An 18,644-nucleotide genomic window follows, 5' to 3' on the forward strand; every position below is an offset into this window, starting at 1 on the left:
CGCGCACTTTTAAGAATTGAAAACATATTAACAAACTGTTTTGACTTGCAGAGTTGTTTTTCAAACCGATTTCAATTCTTATTATATAGTATTATACTTTATACTTCACTATTGATTGTTCACACTTTTACAGTTGAAATCATAAATCTTTTATATTGTCCTTAATAAAACACCCCTAGACGCGAGTGTGAAGGACAGGTATCATTAGAACTTTAGTTAGGTCCTTGATAGTACTTCCCCTAGACACGAGAGTAAAGGCCTAATAAAAAAGGGTTTCCATATTAATAACTTTCAGTTTTAATTTCATTAATCTTAAGATTGGAGACACGTCATCGGTGAACACTCCACAGAGATACGCGAGTGGAGGACCGCACCCATAACCAGAGTTTCTTAGATAAGGAGCATGAATTGAGTGTATAGATCTATACGAGACTGACTATCCCGCACCTGGCTGCTAGCTACAGCTGAACCGAGAGGATCAAGGGTGACGAAAGTCATAAAAAGATACTGACCCTGGCCCGAGTCATATCTAGTTTGTAGTATGGTTATGGAACTCGCAATCAAGATTAAGAACACTTTACACTTAATTATTAGTTTTATATATGTGTTAAAACTAATGTACATTTAAGGGTAATCAGACTTTCAGGAGACTTCACACACACACATTCAGGAAAATATGGGATTTTCCTGGGGATAACATTTGAACATAATCAGAAACGTGTAACAAATCGGATATCTAAACTATACAATACACAAGGGTAAACATGTTTTTCAGTATACATCTATCACATTACATTTCAGTTTTTGGTAATCAACTTTTAGGAAAATATAGGATTTTCTTGGTGTAACAATTGTTCATAACCAGACTTGTAATATAACAGATAACTAAACATTACTTTTAAAAAATTTGGGATTTTCTTGGGTTCGCAACTTTTTCAGAGAACTGGAAGGAAACTTGATCATTTTCATAAAACAAACCGCTTATAAACTCACCAGCGTTATGCTGATTTTCAAACTGCTTGTATTCTCAGGTCCGCATTAGACAGGTACCCGATGATCCCTTTTGCTGAAGACGGAGTGCGATGAAGTCACGTCTTACTTTTGTTCATATATACTATGTATCACACTTGTACAACTTTACTTTTAAACAACTGTAAATTTCATATGTAATGTAATGGTTGTTTACTTTGCTTACTATGTGCATTAGATTTGATACTCAACGTGGAGTCCGCCCTGGAAATGTTTCCACCTTTGGTTTTCGGGGTGTGACATCAACGGATGCTCTAAACATACGTAGCCCCTATTAATTATATGGTGACACATATATAAGTTAGAGCTAAGGTGTTTTATGACTAAACATGATGGGAAATCCCTCCTTAGGGCTTGGGACCACTAAGACTAAGTGTCCCATGTTCTATACCCAATGGACTATGCAAGTTTAAGGCCAAATATGAGTATTAGGGTGTGTGTGTGGCTGGGTATGCGGCCAGACTTATGAATGAGGCTGCACACTATAGTGTGCGACCGTACAGGGTATGTGTGCGGCCGTACACAGGGGTGTGCGGCCGTACACTCCTTGCTTGAATCCCATGTGTCGATTTTGTGGCCTTACTCTCACTTTGGAGGGTATTATGAGTGTGTTCGGCCACCTGATGAAGGTGTGCGGCTGCACTCCTTCATAGGATGAAGAACATGAAGAACATTATGAGTTTGAGGCTTGGATTCAAGTGTTTTACCTCTATAACAAGCTAAATGATGGTGTTCTTCACGTTTTGGGAGCCTTCTAGGTGTTTTTGGGTGGTTTTCTAGAAAGAGAAAGTATAGAGAGAGAAAGGATGTAGCCAAAAGTGAATGGAAAGGGGTCCTCCACTTTATATAGGGTTGAGTGTGAGGTTGGAGGCGTTTGCTGCCAAGTGTGCGGCTGGCTTGGCCGCACACACCTCTCTTGGTGTGTGTGGCTGGATTTTGTGATGCAACACCCTTCCTAATCCTTCCTAAAGTCCATATCTATGATATAATAAGCCTAAAACACTTGTGCAGACTCAATATACTATTATAAGATGCTAAATTCAAGTGAAATATAGATATATGGATCGATTGCTTAGTGTAAAAGTCTCAAGTTGTCACATTAGCATTGTTTCATTCTTGAGTTCAACATTAGAAGTCTATGCAATATAGCAAAGCTTTGATGAGCATTGTTAAATTCTAGAGTTCCACAATAGAAGTAGTCTACGCAATTTAGCAAAGCTTTGATAAGCATTTTTTAATTCTTGAGTTCCACAATAAAAGTCTATGAAATTTAAGCAAAACTTTGATGACCATTGTTTCAATCTTGAGTTCCACATTAGAAGTTGATGCAATTTAGGAAAGCTTTGATGAGCATCATTTCATTCTTGAGTTCCACAATAAAAGTCCATGCACTTTAACAAAGTTTTGACGACCATTGTTTCATTCTTGAGTTCCACAATAGAAGTTTATATTACTTAAGCAAAGCTTTGATGTTCATTGTTTGATTCTTGAGTTCTACAATAGATGTCTATGAAATTTAGCAAAAGCTTTGATGAGCATTGTTTTATTCTTGGTTTCCACATTGGAAGTCTATGCAATTAAGAAAAGCAGTGATAAGCATAGTTTAATTCTTGAGTTCCACACTATATGTAGTCTTCGCAACTTAGCAAATCTTTGAATAGCATTGTTTGATTCTTGAGTTCGTCAATAGAAGTGTATGCAATTTAAGCAAAGCTTTGATGAGCATTTTTTCATTCTTGAGTTCCACATTAGAAGTCTATGCAATTTAGCAAAGCTTTGATAAAGATTCTTTAATTCTTGAGTTCCACAATATAAGTAATCTTTGTAGTTTAGCAAAGCTTTGATGAGCATTGTTTAATTCTTGAGTTCCATAATAAAAGTCTCTGCAATTTTAGCAAAGCTTTGATGAGCATTGTTTCATTCTTGAGTTCCACATTAGAAGTCTATGAAATTTAGCAAAGCTTTGACGATCATTGTTTAATTCTAGAGTTCCACAATAGAAGTAGTCTTCGCAATTTAGCAAAGCTTTGATAAGCATTGTTTAATTCTTGAGTTCCACAATAGAAGTCTATACAATTAAAGCAAAGCTTTGATGACCATTGTTTCATTCTTGAGCTCCACATTAGAAGTTGATGCAATTTCGGAAAGCTTTAATGAGCATGATTTCATTCTTGAGTTCCACAACAGAAGTCTATGCAATTTAAGCAAATCTTTGATGAGTATCGTTCGATTCTTGAGTTATACAATAGAAGTCTATGAAATTTAAGAAAAGCATTGATGAGCATTGTTTGATTCTTGAGTTCCACAATAGAATTCTATGCAATTTTGCAAAGCTTTTAAAACATTGTTTCACTCTGTAGTTTCACATTAGAAGTTTATGTCATTTAGCAAAGCTTTGATGAGCACCTTTTAATACTTGAGTTCCACTATAGAAATCTATGCAATTTAAGCAAAGCTTTGATGAGCATTGTTTCATTATTGAGTTCCACATTAGAAGTCTATGCAATTTAGCAAAGCTTTGATGAGCATTGTTTAATTCTTGAGTTCCACAATAAAAGTCTATATTATTTTAGCAAAGCTTTGATGAGCATTGTTTCATTATTGAGTTCCACAATAGAACTCTATGAAATTTAGCAAAGCTTTGATGAGCATTGTTTTATTCTTGGTTTCCACATTGGAAGTCTATGCAATTTAGCAAAGCAGTGATAAGCATAGTTTAATTCTTGAGTTCCAAACTATAAGTAGTCTTCGCAATTTAGAGAAGCTTTTATGAGCATTGTTTGATTCTTGAGTTCCACAATAGAAGTGTATGCAATTTAAGCAAAGCTTTGATGAGCATTGTTTCATTCCTGAGTTCCACATCAGATGTTGATGCAATTTAGCAAAGCTTTGATGAGCATTGTTTAATTCTTGAGTTCCACAATATAAGTAATCTTTGTAGTTTAGCAAAGCTTTGATGAGCATTGTTTAATTCTTGAGTTCCATAATAAAAGTCTTTGGAATTTTAGCAAGGCTTTGATGAGCATTGTTTCATTCTTGAGTTCCACATTAGAAGTCTATGAATTTAGCAAAGCTTTGATGAGCATTGTTTAATTCTAGAGTTCCACAATAGAAGTAGTCTTCGCAATTTTGCAAAGCTTTGATAAGCATTCTTTAATTCTTTAGTTCCACAATAGAAGTCTATGATATTTAAGCAAAGCTTTGATGACCATTGTTTAATTCATGAGTTCCACATTAGAAGTCTATGCAAAGCTTTCGGCCCTAATGACCCACTCCCCATGAGTTCACGGCCGTAAACTCATGGTGGGGTGTTCTAGGGTTCTAAATGGCCTTATCTCATTTGAGGGTTAATTCTAGGTTTGGTTTCAAGGCATTGGAAAGTAGTTTGAACATTTTAAGGACCATTTGAGGAGTTTACGGTAGTAAACTATGAGTTTACGGCCGTAAACTCTTATGTTCCATGACTTAATGTGTTTTGGGGGTCCTAGATTAATCACATGTGATTTCAAGCCATTTTACAAGCCAAGGGGTGAATTTAGGGCACCATTTAACCCATTTATTGGAGTTTACGGCCCAGGAACCCATTCTTGGGGGGTTTATGGCCGTGAACTCCTAAAGGAAGGGTTTTCATCATGTTTAAGGCTTCTAATTCGTTTGTGGTTGCTTCTAGATTTTAGTTCAAGGCTTAGGAGGTGTGTAAGTGGCAATTTAACACCTTAGAAGGAATTTACTACCCATGAATGGGTGTTTACGGCCCAAGAATGTTCTTGGGCAGTAAACTCATGTTTAATCCTCTAATAATGAGTTTAAGGTGTTCTAAGTCCATTCCATTAAGTCTATAAGCCATATCAAAGCTCCAAAGGTGGTTTGGAAGGGTTTTAAGGCTCAAAAACCCCACTTATATCTGTTCACGGCCCAACAATGTTCTAGGGCCGTAAACACATATTTATGGTCCTATTCCATGATTTGAACTCGAAATTGAAGGTTAAAGATGCTAATCTAAGAGTTAGGGTAGTTACCTTGGTGATTTGGAGCCTTAATTTGATGAATTTGGACCTAGAGTTTGGATTTGAGGAGAGAGGTTAGAGAGAGAGTGAAAAGGCTTCAAATGAGACTTGTTTCACTTTATATATGGTTTGGGTTTGGGACACGGTGGAATTCTACCCGATACCGACGTTAAACGGGGCTTTTGGTCGCACCCGATTAAGTTGTCGTAACCCGGCGGGACCGATTCTAAAAATTTTCAAATTAATAATTTGGGCCGTTTACATGAGTTTCTAAGGAGTTTGGACACTCATAAGATTATAATAAACATATAAATTTAAATAACTTAACCCAAAAACGAAATCGGAACGAATCGCTAAAGACGGGTTTTACGGCGGAACGGGTTACGGTGATGGAACAACTTCGGGTTGTCACAACCACTATCCACCATAAATCTTAACACCACTGCTATTTCTAAGAGCTTGGTTACCCAAACTTGTTGGCCGATTGAATTTCCTAGGTGCTCACTTACTCTTTTTGTCTATCTTTAGTCTAACAACGATTGCACAATTAGGGTTTGGGATTTGATGCACAAAAAAGGTACTCACTTAATGATTAGTCATCTATTGTTTGCCTCTTTATAGCTTAATTACTGTCATGTGAAAGTCTATGTAGATTCTGACTTGAAGAATTGAATAGATTTATCATTAAAGATGGGCTTCAAGAAAGAGATAGTCGGCAAAAAGTAGGAGGGCAAACAGTTTTTGAAACTTATTAGTTCATGATTGTCTTCAAGGTAGGTGTTATTGTAAAGGTTAATAATTGTTCAAAAATTGATGGTCTATATAACTGCGACAAATGGCTAATTAGCTTTGCTATTAAGTTTTTTAGCATATTAGTCATGTTTTATTCACCAAGTGCTACTGGGATAACAATATCGGTTTTGTACGATGTAACAGCCCGGATTTCCAGGTATCTTTTATGTTTCCAATTTTGATGTTTTGTGAGTGGACTCGGCGAGTTGGAGCTCAGATACGTTGGATATTTATGCCTTGTTTTGGATGAAAATACATTTTCTAGAAATGAAAATTTTGTTTTAAAATTTTCGTTGTTACAATTTGGTATCAGAGCCTTGGTTTGAGGGATTCGGGTACACCTTCGGGCGTAACTGAACTCAAACCGAGGATTTGAGGAAAACTTTTAAAAAAAAAGGCATAAAATTTTTATAAAGGATTTTGTGGTAAACAAGAATGAAGCAGTGTGTACGATCAGCCAGCGCCCGAACGGTAAAGATCCCCAAAATACCCTTACAATGTTGTGTTAAGAGATATGATATGATGTGATATGAAATGTTATGCATGCTAGAAGACTAGGTATTCATGATAGGACTAGAGTGGCCTGATTTTTGATGCCTTAGTCTAGGGAAATCTGTTGCTATGAGATGCTTTGAGAGCGAGCGGGTAGTTAGTGCATGACAAGAGTAGAGTACTCAGGATCCGGGGTTTGGGGAGGAGGACTTGGGATGAATGCTGATGCGGTGTAGTCGGTAGTATTGGGCCCGTACTACCGAAGACACCGGGTCAGTGGGCGACCCAAGTAAGAATCCCTGGGTATCGGAGACTGAGTAGGGTTGCGTTATCGAGTGCGATTATGCTCGATAGAGTCTCTGATAGTTCTATGTTGTATTTCAGAGGCATCATGGTTGGACCACGCCACAGACCTAGTACGAGTAGTGTGAGTGACGAGGAGATTCGTCAGATGATTCATGAGGAGGTGGCTGCAGCGATCCGAGGACGGGAGGTCCGAAGGGCCGCACTTGCGGAAAGTGCGGCAAGGGTCACGAGGGGACATGTCGATCAGGAGCTTGCTACAAGTGTGGCAAGGAAGGGCACATTGCAAGGGATTGCCCCAAGGGGTTTATGGTTTGCTTTCATTGCAACCAGACTAGCCATCGGAAGGCTGAGTGCCCTCAGCTTCATCAGGGATCTGCACCTGCTGCCAGGGCTACTGAGACTCGACCAGTGAAGGTCGAGGCCCCGAGGGCTCGTGGGAGAGCTTTCCAGTTGACTTCGGAGGAGGTCCGCGCTGCGCCCGATGTTGTGGTGGGTATGTTTCTTTCATGTATTTATTTTAATGTTGAGATATTATGCTTATATTATGTTTATGCGTAGGTACTTTTCTTGTGAATTCTGTACCTGCTTTAGTGTTATTTGACTTGGGTGCGAGTCGGTTTTTTGTATCTTTGGCCTTTAGTCAGCATATCAGTGTTAGTTGTGAGGCGTTGAGTCGGCCTCTGAGAGTTTCTACAGCTGACGAGAGAGTGATTTGTGCCATGGAGGTTCTACGGGGATGTGTGTTAGAGATTTTTGGGGTTGAGTTTCCGATTGATCTGGTTCCTATTGCGATGGGTGATGTTTGTGTCATTGTGGGCATGGACTGGTTGAGCAGATTCGGCGCAGTTATCGACTGTGAGCGTCAGCGGGTAACCATACGAGACCCTAGTGGGGGAGTACTTTCAGTGTACGGCGAGGGTACACGTTCAAGATCAGCTTTTTTTTCGGCCGCTAGGGGGAGGCAGTGTTTACAGCAGGGCTGTAAGGGTTTTGTGGCATATGTGATGGATACGCGGGTGACTTCCGAGAGGCCGAGTTCGGTTGAGGAGGTTCCGGTGGTGCGTGAGTTTCCTGATATTTTTCCCGAGGAGTTGCCGGGTGTGCCTCCTGTGAGGCAAGTGGAGTTCAGTATTGATTTGGTTCCGGGGGCCACGCCTATCGCTAAGGTGCCTTATCGCCTTGCACCTCCAGAGATGCAAGAGTTATCCTCGCAGCTTCATGAGCTGCTGGGGAAGGGATTTATTCGGCCGAGTAGCTCGCCGTGGGGAGCACCTATTTTGTTCGTCAAGAAGAAGGATGGTTCACTCCGGATGTGCATTGATTACCGGGAGTTGAACAAGCTGACGATCAAGAACTGTTACCCGTTACCGAGGATCGACGATTTGTTCGATCAGTTACAGGGAGCATCTTGGTTCTCCAAGATCGATTTGAGGTCTGGATACCATCAGGTGAGAGTGCGTGATGAGGACGTCCAGAAGACAGCGTTTAGGACGCGTTATGGGCATTATGAGTTTGTGGTGATGCCTTTTGGGCTCACCAATGCCCCGGCTGTGTTCATGGATCTCATGAACCGTGTATGTAGGCCGATGTTCGATCGGTCAGTGATTGTATTTATCGACGACATTCTGATATATTCGAGATCTAGAGAGCAGCATGAGGAGCATTTGAGGGAGGTCGTTGAGGTCCTGAGATCGGAGAAGCTTTATGCAAAGTTCTCCAAGTGTGATTTCTAGTTGCGGGAGGTCCAGTTCTTAGGACATCTTGTTAACCAGGAAGGGATACTGGTCGACCCGGCCAAGGTTGAGGCGGTGATGAGTTGGGAGGTGCCGAAGTCACCCTCTGAGATCCGGAGTTTCCTTGGGTTGGCAGGGTGTTATTGGAGATTTATCAAGGATTTCTCCAAGATCGCAGTGCCACTCACCAGATTGACCCGGAAGGGTGTTGCTTTTTCATGGGGTCCCGAGCAGCAGGCCTCCTTTGAGACACTTCGCCAAAGGTTGTGCGAAGCCCCGGTATTAGCTCTCCCGGAAGGGATGGAGGATTTTGTAGTATATTGTGATGCATCAATTTTGGGGCTGGGAGCGGTGCTGATGCAGAGGGGGCATGTGATAGCATATGCATCGAGGCAGCTGAAGCCTCATGAGATGAGAAATCCCACCCATGATATAGAGTTGGGGGCAGTAGTGTTTGCCCTCAAGATTTGGCGTCACTACTTGTATGGGGTTCGGTGTACGATTTACACGGACCATAAGAGTTTGAGGTATTTGATGGATCAACCCAACCTAAACATGCGGCGGAGAAGATGGTTGGATGTGGTCAAGGATTATGATTGTGAGATCCTGTACCACCCAGGCAAGGCTAATGTGGTAGCCGATGCGTTGAGCCGCAGGGCGGAGAGCACTCCACTGCGGGATGTATGTTTGAGATTGACCGTGATGACTCCGGTATTGGATGCCATTCGTGGGGCACAGACCGAGGCTGTGCAACCAGAGATGCATAAGAAGGAACGGGTCATTGGTTTGGTATCAGGATTCGTTACGGATGGTAGAGGGCTGATGACTTTTCAGGGTAGGATTTGGGTACCGTTTGTGGGCGGTACGCGTACTATTTTGATGGAGGAAGCGCATCGATCGAAGTTCTCGATTCATCCCGGGGCTACGAAGATGTATTTGGATTTGAGAAAGGAGTATTGGTGGCCCTGTATGAAAAGAGACGTCGCATGGTTTGTTGAGAGGTGCTTGACCTGCTGTAGGGTTAAGGCCGAGCACCAGAGGCCGCATGGCAAGTTGCAGCCATTGGAGGTTCCCGAGTGGAAGTGGGAACAGATCACTATGGATTTCATCACCAAATTGCCGAGGACTGCCAGAGGAGTTGATGCAATTTGGGTGATTGTGGACAGGTTGACGAAGAGCGCTCACTTCCTTGCCATCAGTGAGAGTTCTTCAGCGGAGAAATTGGCGGAGGTGTATGTGAGAGAAGTGGTATCTTGGCATGAGGTGCCGATCTCGATTGTTTCGGACCGTTATGTGTGTTTCACTTCTAGATTCTGGAAGAAATTTCATGAGGAGTTGGGTACTAAGCTGCATTTTAGTACCGCATATCATCCCCAGACGGACGGTCAGAGTGAGCGCACGATTCAGACGCTTGAGGACATGCTCCACGCATGTGTGTTGGACTTTGGGGGTAGTTGGGATGCGTATTTACCCTTGGCAGCGTTTTCCTACAACAGCCATCATTCGAGCATTGGTATGCCACCCTTTGAGTTGTTGTATGGGAGGAGGTGTCGGACCCCCATTTGCTGGGGAGAGGTTGGGCAGAGAGTGATGGGCAGTACAGAGATCGTGCTTCAGACGACAGAGCAGATTCAGCAGGTCAGACAGAGGTTGTTGACCACCTAGAGCCGACAGAAGAGTTATGCAGACAGACGCCGGTCCGAGCTTGAGTTTCAGGTCGGCGATCTCGTTCTCCTGAAGGTCTCTCCTTGGAAAGGAGTGAATCGGTTCAGAAAGAGGGGCAAGCTAAGGCCCCGCTATATTGGTCCATTCCGTGTGATCGCGAGGGTAGGTCGGGTAGCTTATCGTTTGGATTTGCCGGCAGAGTTGGGGCAGATTCACTACACTTTTCATGTGTCGCAGCTGAGGAAGTGTATAGCCGATGATTCGGCTGTGGTTCCATTAGAGGATATTTAGGCTGATGCGATGTAACATCCCGAAATAGCAAGAGTAGAGTTGAAGGGCTAAAAGTGATAATTGGGAAAGAGTGACTCGGCGAGTCCATGGATGGACTCGGCGAGTAGAGTCGCGACTTGGTCGCGTGCTAAGCAGCTGACTCGGCGAGTCAATGAGATGGACTTGGCGAGTAGGCGCTGTGTGGAGAAAACCCTAATCCTCGGGGTTGAGCCCTATATAAAGAACATTATGTTTCCTCCCCAGCCCCTTTATCACCCCCTTTGAGTCCCAGAAACCCTAAATCGCGAAGAAGCACCATTGTTGAGTGGATTGGAGCTTGGAGAAGTAATTATTGAAGAAAGTTTGGGTGTTTGAAGGTGTGGAACAAAGGGCTTTGCTTGGATTCGAGTTTCCTTGCAGTTGGGGCGTTATTTTGAGGTAATATCTCGTTCTTAGGCTATTGCTATCTTGTTTCTTCATTTTGGGGTTTGAGGGAAGCTTATCTTGGGCTATATGGGAGTCTAGAGGTTAGATCTGAGGTTGCTACCTCAGATCTGAGGTTGCTACCTCTGGTTGAGTCAGGAATCGGTGAGTCAAGGGATGACTCGGTGAGTTGTGTGCGAGTGGACTCAGAGTCGTTGGACTCGGCGAGTCTCGGGGTGACTCGGCGAGTTAGGTCACGGATTGAGTGAAGTTCTAGGTATGGAAACTCGGCGAGTCATCGGGTTGACTCAGCGAGTAGAGTCAGTCAGGGGTTGACTTTGACCTTGTCTTTGACCAAGGGTTGACCAGTGGTTTCCAGGGGCATTTTGGTAATTGTTGACTATTGTTTTGAGTTTAATGCATTGGTGGTTGTTTAGTGGTGGAGATCGTATCTGTGATCGGAGCAGCTTGGGTTATCGGTTCAGTCGGCAGTTTCGAGGTGAGTTATCCTCACTATATCAACAGGGTCTACGGCACCAAGGCCAACCCTTATCGGATTGAGATTCGGGTTGTTGTTATGTTATTATTATGATATGTTTGCATCCTGAGAGCTAGGGTGGTATATGTTAGAGACCTGATTGAGATCGGTATCCTGAGAGATAGGGAGATGCTATGCTAGTGACCGGTTAGGTCGGTATCCTGGTTAGGATGATGATATGCTACGTGATCTGTTTGATCTGCTTGTTGACTGTGAATTGCTATATGATTGTATGTATATGTGTACATGGTTGTTTGGACTGGAGTTGGATTGAGGCGGGTCCAGCTGTGTGCTGTAGGCCAAGATACCCAGGGCGGACCGGTTGTCCCGAAGGCCCAGCGAGCGGTCCGGATAGGCTGTAGGCCCCAAGAGGGCGGACCAGACTTGCTGAGGCTCGGAGAGTGGACCAGATAGACTGAAGGCCCGGTGCGGGCGGACCAGTCACACTGTAGACTCAGAGAGTGGACCAGGTGGATTGAAGGCCCGGTGCGGGTGGACCAATCACACTGCAGACTCAATGTACACAGCTAGACACGGAGGGTGGACTGAAGGCCGATACGGCGGGCCAGTCACACAATAGACCTGATATGCATGGTTGTTCTATTTTTCGTTATGTTACGTGTGTTATTCATGTTATGGGCCGGAAGGCATTATGTTCTGGACCGGAAGGTCGTAGCCTGGAAGGGCGTATAGGTGGTTGGTATATTGGGGTAATCTCACTAAGCTTTCGGGCTTACAGTTTTGGTTTCATGTTTTTCAGGTTCTTCAGGAGACCATGGCAAGGCGAAGGCGTGATCGTACCGCTCCTCATGTTTGGGTCGTGATGTGATTCTGGGAATACTTTAAATAATTTGTATTGAAAACCTTTTTGTAGTGGTTTTAATGAAATTGGTTTGTTTTTGAAAAATTTAAAATTGGTTGTATTTTTCGGTCATTACAAGTTGGTATCAGAGCCTTGGTTTGAGTGAATTGGAGGAACATTCGCGTGACTCCAGTCTCAAATCGAGGAGAGTATCCAAAAGAGAATTTAAAATGGTTTTCAAAAATGAGTAAGGGAGGACGCGGGGGTACGATCAGCCGGAGCCAATAAGTAACCCCAATTTACCATACACGCTATTTGTTTTGAGCTTTGATAGAACAGCATGCTAGAGTTAGGCTAGGGATCTTCAGGAATTCATGATAATGTTGCCTGATTTGTGATGCCTGTAGCCTAGGGTTCCTTATGGGAGATTCTTAATGTTCCTCTAGTGGTGAGGGTTGAGCGTTGTTATGCATGTTTCTCTAGGGAGTTGTGGTAGTACTTCATACAAATATGGGTAGGTGTGGAAGGTAGTATGGGCCCGTACTACTGAAAGCACAGGACCCATACGCGTATCAGGGAAACCATGATCTCTAGGGTTGGGTTGAGAGAGTTGGATCCCAGGTTTGCGGGATGAGTCTGAGATTTTTTTGTATGGTGTTTTTTAGTATGGAGATTCCGAGGCATGATGAGAGTGGATCCGGGTCAGGATCGGGAGCTGGAGAGAGAGTTCCGGGCGAATCGTTGCCGCCCGAGGTTATCGGTCATATGAGCACGAGCGAGTTGGATGCGAGGATTCGTGAGATCCTGCGTGATGAGATTGCTGAGTTGTTTCGGGCTGAGTTGCCAGAGCTATTTGGGTCAATCAAGACCGCCATGGTGGAGTATTTTGATGAGCGCTATGCAGCTCTCACCGAGACGGCTGCCGCGGCGGCTACAACGGTTGTAGCAGCGGCAGGGGGAGGAGCTGGTCGGGGCTTTCAGTATCGGGACTTCGCTAATATGAAGCCTCCCACTTTCGATGGAGTTCAGGACCCGATCGTCACTATGAGGTGGTTATCAGACGTGGAGGGGTGTTTCTTCACGTGTTCATGCCCTGCTGATCAAAAGGTGAGGTGCGCTCTGAACCTGTTGAGGCTCGGGGCGAAGGATTGGTGGAGATTGACCACGGGGTCATATTCGGATACACAGAGGGCTTCGGTTTCATGGGATCAGTTCAGGGAAATGTTCATCACTCGTTATGTTCCGCAGGTTGAGAGGGAGAGATTGGCTTAGGAGTTCCTTGAGTTGAAGTAGGATTCGGAGTCGGTGACTGAGATCACCAGGATGTTCACTGAGAGGGCGATGTTTTGCCCTGAGTTCGCTTCGGAGCAAGCTCAGATGTCCCGATATCTGAGTATGCTCAAGAGGGACATCAGGCAGTTTGTGTCTGCGCAGAGGTGCGGGACATTGTTGGAGTTGCAGGAGGCCGCTAGGCGGCGTGAGTTAGAGATTGAGTTACAGATGCGTGAGTTGAGGCAGGCTCCGGTACAGTCGCAACCGACTCCGAAACGGTCCAAGACCGTTGATGTTAGAGCGGGGGATCTGAGTAGCCACACTTGTGGAAAGTGTGGGAGGAGTCACGCCGGAGTTTGTAGGTCCGGTGGTGCATGCCACAAGTGCGGAAAGGAGGGGCATTATGGGATTGCCGGCAGTCAGCACCAGTTCAGGATTTGAGGATCTGCTATCATTGTCATCAGGTTGGACATTTGAGGGTCAACTGTCCACAGCTTGCTGCAGGATCGGTGCAGGCTCCAGCACCGGCCACTTTGAGGATCACAGGTGGAGGTCAGGGTGGAGCGGAGCCCCCAAGGGCTCAGGGTCGTGCTTATCAGCTGGTGGCAGAGGAGGTCAGAGCAGTGGCGGATGCAGCTGCGGGTATGTTTCCTTCTCGATGTCTTGTTATCTTGTGATTATTGTGGTGTATTGTTTATATGTGCCGGTATATTCGTATGGTTTTCGATGCGGTATTCGTCATTTTGCGGGTTGTGGTTTTGGTTATGGGTTATTGTTTTGGTAATTCGTCAATTGTCTTCCATGAGAGTCTTAGTGGGAACCTGGCATGGGTTTGAAGGTTGAGTAGCATCGGCTTTCCGAGGAATGGTTAGATGCAGTCTGAGTTTTCTTTCGAGCAGGTTGATCGGTGTTGATGTGAGATCTCGATGAGGTTGTTTATGATTGTGGGAAGCAGTCCGCGTGTAAGTGTTTTCCTGGTGCAGGGTTGTTCTGCAAGGTCGGTGATGGCGACCGGTGACTGTTAATCAGTGCTATAAGTGGGGGAGAATTAGAGAGTTCTCTGGGAGATCGATGAATATTTGAGGGTGCTTAGCTGTTGGGATTCAGCAGTGTTTTGTCAGCTCAGAGTATAGGCTGATAGGAGCGAGTGTCGGGCATGCGAGGCGGGATACAGACCTAGGGCATTAGATTGTGGAGGCCTGGGAGCAGGCCGAGATCGAGCATGTGAGTTTGAGGCAGAGTTCGGAACCCTTAAAGAGCTAGAACAGTACGCATGGGAGGATTTCCGGGAGTGTTAACTCGGAATGATGAATGCTAGTTGAGCAGTCTGGATAGACTGAAGGCCGGTAGGCGTACCAGTCATGCCGAAGGCTCGGGGAGCGGTCCAGATTGGCTGAAGGTTCTGAGAGTGGTCCAGATGGGCTGAAGGCCTGATGAGGCGGTCCAGTCATACTAAAGACTCTGCAGGTAATGTTGGATCAGTTGAGGATATGGATTGTGTATGTTCAGTATGATTGCATTTAGAAGGTCTGGCCCCGGGTAGTGATCTTGATTAGTGGAGATAGTGCAGGGGCTTGACAATCCCTGCGATGAGAGTCAGAGTATGCGTGTTACATGGATAGCGGATACGCTAAAAAGGTGGTGTAGCTTTGGGCGAGCACCGTGGCACTTGTTGAAGTGGCAATGTGGCCAATTGGATTCCTTGGAAAAGGAAAAGAGAAAGGTGTGTAACTCCGTGAGGGAGTGCAAGTTCGCGGAAGTAAAAGCGGCAGAGCAGAGTTATGGTTAGAGTAATTCAAGTATGGTTTCTGAGCATCGTGGCTGCGGCAGTAGATAAGAAGCTCATCCGGTTTGGGATGTCTGCTGAGGTCGCGGAAGAAATTCCGCAAGTGTAGAGCCAATAGGCTCGGAAAAGGATGCAATCTTGGACTCTCAGTGTGATTTTGATCAGGGTATTGGGCATGTTTTAGTGGTTCATCCTGGGAGTGCTAGAGCTAGTGCAGCATGTGTATGTGATTGCAAGAGGAGAATCCGTGGGAGTTGCTCTGAGATAGAGAATGGGTCTTTCCATCGGCATGGAATGGATAGAGTGGGATTCGGATCGAGGATCCGATGGTTCGTAGTTTCTTAACCCATATGAGTCGAGTGATGGTTGTGATTTGGAGCAGTGTCACATCATGAGTAGTACTCAGTTGTTAAGAGGAGTTATCAGAGGGTGAGACCGGTGCCCGGTTTGAGACGATGGTCAGGACACCGTAAGGAAAGAGAAAGTGTGTTTGATTTTCGATGGGTATGCCTTGAGGGACTTGGCCTGAGTAAGGCTAGGTGGCGCGTTGTGGGAGTATCTTCGGGATTGAATTGCTGTAGGCTTTGAGGACGAAGCCTAATTTAAGTGGGGGAGAATTGTAACATCCCGAAATAGCAAGAGTAGAGTTGAAGGGATAAAAGTGCTAATTGGGAAAGAGGACTCGGCGAGTCCATGGATGGACTTGGCGAGTAGAGTCGCGACTTGGTCGTGTGCTAAGCAGCTGACTCGGCGAGTCAATGAGATGGACTCGGCGAGTAGGCGCTGTGTGGAGAAAACCCTAATCCTCGGGGTTGAGCCCTATATAAAGAACATTATGTTTCCTCCCCAGCCCCTTTATCACCCCCTTTGAGTCCCAGAAACCCTAAATCGCGAAGAAGCACCATTGTTGAGTGGATTGGAGCTTGGAGAAGTAATTGTTGAAGAAAGTTTGGGTGTTTGAAGGTGTGGAACAAAGGGCTTTGCTTGGATTCGAGTTTCCTTGCAGTTGGGGCGTTATTTTGAGGTAATATCTCGTTCTTAGGCTATTGCTATCTTGTTTCTTCATTTTGGGGTTTGAGGGAAGCTTATCTTGGGCTATATGGGAATCTAGAGGTTAGATCTGAGGTTGCTACCTCAGATCTGAGATGGAGAAGGATCAGAGAGCATGAAAGTCCCTATGTTGGAGTATTTAGTGAAGCCTTCATGTCCCAAACCCTAGCCCAATGTGCAAATGGCCTAGATCTCTTTGGATTCACGTAAAGTTTGCCACTTTACGTGATGGATGAGTGGTAGGAGGCTAGATCTAGGTTTTGGAGCAATTGCATGGCCTGGAATGGTTCTGTATGGATTCAGACCGGTGGTACTCGGCGAGTCACATGGGTGTACTCGACGAGTTGGTTGAAGATGAACTGGGACTCGACGAGTTGGAAGAACAACTCGGCGAGTCGGATGAAGATGGCCTGGAACTCGGCGAGTCGTATGAACAACTCGGTGAGTAGGTTGAAGATAGCCTTAGACTCGGCGAGTCTGTTCTTGAACTCGGCGAGTCTTGTCGAAGAGTCCCAATGTTCTCTGGTTGAGTCGGGAATCGGTGAGTCAAGGGATAACTCGGTGAGTTGTGTGCGAGTGGACTCAGAGTCGTTGGACTCGGCGAGTCTCGGGGTGACTCGGTGAGTTAGGTCGCGGATTGAGTGAAGTTCTAGGTATGGAAACTCGGCGAGTCATCGGGTTGACTCGGCGAGTAGGGTCAGTCAGGGGTTGACTTTGACCTTGTCTTTGACCAAGGGTTGACCAGTGGTTTCCAGGGGCATTTTGGTAATTGTTGACTATTGTTTTGAGTTTAATGCATTGGTGGTTGTTTAGTGGTGGAGATCGTATCTGTGATCGGAGCAGCTTGGGTTATCGGTTCAGTCGGCAGTTTCGAGGTGAGTTATCCTCACTATATCAACAGGGTCTACGGCACCAAGGCCGGCCCTTATCGGATTGAGATCCGGGTTGTTGTTATGTTATTATTATGATATGTTTGCATCCTGAGAGCTAGGGTGGTATATGTTAAAGTCCTGATTGAGATCGGTATCCTGAGAGATAGGGAGATGCTATGCTAGTGACCGGTTAGGTTGGTATCCTGGTTAGGATGATGATATGCTACGTGATCTGTTTGATCTGCTTGTTGACTGTGAATTGCTATATGATTGTATGTATATGTGCACATGGTTGTTTGGACTGGAGTTGGGTTGAGGCGGGTCCAGCTGTGTGCTGCAGGCCTAGATACACAGGGCGGACCGGTTGTCCCGAAGGCCCAGTGAGCGGTCCGGATAGGCTGTAGGCCCCAAGAGGGCGGACCAGACGTGCCGAGGCTCGGAGAGTGGACCAGATAGACTGTAGGCCCGGTGCGGGCGGACCAGTCACACTATAGACTCAGAGAGTGGACCGGGTGGATTGAAGGCCCGATGCGGGCGGACCAATCACACTACAGACTCGATGTACACGGCTAGACACGGAGGGTGGACTGAAGGTCGATACGGCGGGCTAGTCACACAATAGACCCGATATGCATGGTTGTTCTGTGTTTCGTTATGTTACATGTGTTATTCATGTTATGGGCCGGAAGGCATTATGTCCTGGACCGGAAGGTCATAGCCTGGAAGGGCGTATAGGTGGTTGGTATATTGGGGGTATCTCACTAAGCTTTCGGGCTTACAGTTGTGGTTTCATGTTTTTCAGGTTCTTCAGGAGACCATGGCAAGGCGAAGGCGTGATCGTACCGCTCCTCATGTTTGGGTCGTGATGTGATTCTGGGAATACTTTAAATAATTTGTATTGAAAACCTTTTTGTAGTGGTTTTAATGAAATTGGTTTGTTTTTGAAAAATTTAAAATTGGTTGTATTTTTCGGTCGTTACATGCAAGCCTGAATTATGCCGAAAGGCCGGTGGCCATCAGAGATCGGAAGATCAAGGTTCTGAGGAACAAGGAAGTACCCTTGGTGTTGGTTCAGTGGCAACATCGGAAGGGATCAGAGATGACCTGGGAGCCGGAGCGTGAGATGCGTGAGCAGCATCCGGAGCTATTTTCAGAGCGAGACTTCGAGGGCGAAGTCTAGTTCCAGTGGGGGGAGAGTTGTAACAGCCCGGATTTCCAGGTATCTTTTATGTTTCCAATTTTGATGTTTTGTGAGTGGACTCGGCGAGTTGGAGCTCAGACTCGCCGAGTAGGATCGCGATTCTGGACGCGGGTTCGCGCCTGGACTCGGCGAGTCCAAGGTATGGACTCGGCGAGTCCGCGCTGTTTAATGCAACCCTAATTTCTTGGGTTTGGGACCTATTTAAAGGGCCTTATGGCCGTCATTTGTGCTCACCAGTCCTTTGAGTGAAACCCTAACGAGTGTGAGCGTTGGGAGCAAAGTAGGAAGCCATTATTGATCTTGGGGGTGTCATCTTGCAAGGGAAAGGGAGGATCAGCTAAGGGAAAGCAAGAGGAGCCACTTTCTGAGAGTTTGGAGTCCAGAACATCACATTTGAGGTACTATC

Source organism: Lactuca sativa, chromosome 5 (genome assembly GCF_002870075.4).
Source record: "Lactuca sativa cultivar Salinas chromosome 5, Lsat_Salinas_v11, whole genome shotgun sequence".
Classification (NCBI taxonomy): Eukaryota; Viridiplantae; Streptophyta; class Magnoliopsida; order Asterales; family Asteraceae; genus Lactuca; species Lactuca sativa.